Below are 649 nucleotides of genomic sequence, written 5' to 3'. Positions count from 1 at the left end.
CCTCACTAGAACTATAGAAAGTAGATCAGACAGCCGGACCTCTCAGGTCTACTGGATCAGAACCAGAAGCAGCTTCTAGTTAAGTTCTGGGAACCATTTCAGGTCAGTTTGTTTTATTCCAGATTAAACTTTTATTTAATGGAAACATTATTAAAGTTTTCAGTCCAACCTGCCTTTGATTTTCTAATCGTTTTATGTCTTTAATGGCCTTCATGCTCCTGCAGTGTAGTTTTCCTTGCATGTGCAGCACTTTGAACTTCCTCCTGTCATGTTCTGTAGAAATGAAACTTCAAGGAAATTCCTTTAACCAGCGACGCCATCAGAACCTAAACCCAGCCTGATCCAGGGACAGGTGGGCTTCACCTGGTGGCAGCCCCCAGGTCACCTGGATAAAAGGCTCCTGCAGGGGAAGCTCCGCCTTTGATCAGCCGGATGTGATCAACCCTCCAGCTTCTAGCGGATCAGAGGTTCATCTGAAAACAGGAAGGACGCCAACATCAGAAGCGCCGCTGCAGCTTTAATCAACATTACGTCGTCATAGAAACAGTTTCACTGCAGAAGTTTGAACATGGAGAAAACATGGAGATGAATTTAGGGTTTTCCTGCAGAAATGTTCATAAACTTTGACCAACTCTGTTGTCATCTTTTT

Source organism: Cyprinodon variegatus, unplaced genomic scaffold, assembly GCF_000732505.1.
Source record: "Cyprinodon variegatus isolate N-32 unplaced genomic scaffold, C_variegatus-1.0 Scaffold804, whole genome shotgun sequence".
Classification (NCBI taxonomy): domain Eukaryota; kingdom Metazoa; phylum Chordata; class Actinopteri; order Cyprinodontiformes; family Cyprinodontidae; genus Cyprinodon; species Cyprinodon variegatus.
This window is presented reverse-complemented; position numbering follows the sequence as displayed.